The following is a 668-nucleotide window of genomic DNA, read 5'->3' as shown; positions in this document are numbered from 1 at the left end:
TGTGTGTGTGTGTGTGTGTGTGTACTGTCAGATCAGATCTGACTGGTACAGGAGGAGATTGTTCCCCCTTCTCCAGCAGAGCATCTGGTGGATTTGAGCAGTACACCTTCTTGCCACTAGGCCACCAGAGCTCGCCTATTTGCAACTTTTTGAGAAAGCATCATACCGCCTTCCACAGTGGTTGCACCATTGTACACTCCCACCAATAGCGAATAAGGGTTCCAGTTTCTGCACAACCTTGCCAGCATTTGTTGCTTGCTCTTCTGTTAAATTTTGCTATTCTGACTGCGGTAAGATGATATCTCATAGTTGTTTTGACAGAAGAGCTTTTAAGGTAGGTGTCCCTTCCATTTTACAAGTTGAGATGAAGAGGCACAGAATTGGGGGAGGGGGAGGGGCATTATTTAAGCAGTAAACAGAACCCAAGTCCAAATCTTAGAGTTCACAGTATAGTACTGCCCAAGAGTGGTTCTCACACATAAGGGTACAAAAGATCTCCTCAATGTGTTTGTTAAAATGTGGCTTTTTCGGCCGTGTCCCGAGATTCTGGTTTTGGTGGGTTTTTTTTGTTTGTTTTTCTACAATTATATTTTATTAATTTTCATAAACATTTACAGAGATTTTGGGTTTCCATTCATTCATTGTTGCACTATTCTCTCTACCCTCCT

The sequence above is a fragment of the Elephantulus edwardii genome, unplaced genomic scaffold, assembly GCF_000299155.1.
Source record: "Elephantulus edwardii isolate Elephantulus edwardi_28Jun2011 unplaced genomic scaffold, EleEdw1.0 scaffold00214, whole genome shotgun sequence".
In the NCBI taxonomy this organism is placed as follows: domain Eukaryota; kingdom Metazoa; phylum Chordata; class Mammalia; order Macroscelidea; family Macroscelididae; genus Elephantulus; species Elephantulus edwardii.
Note: the sequence above shows the minus strand (reverse complement) of the source record.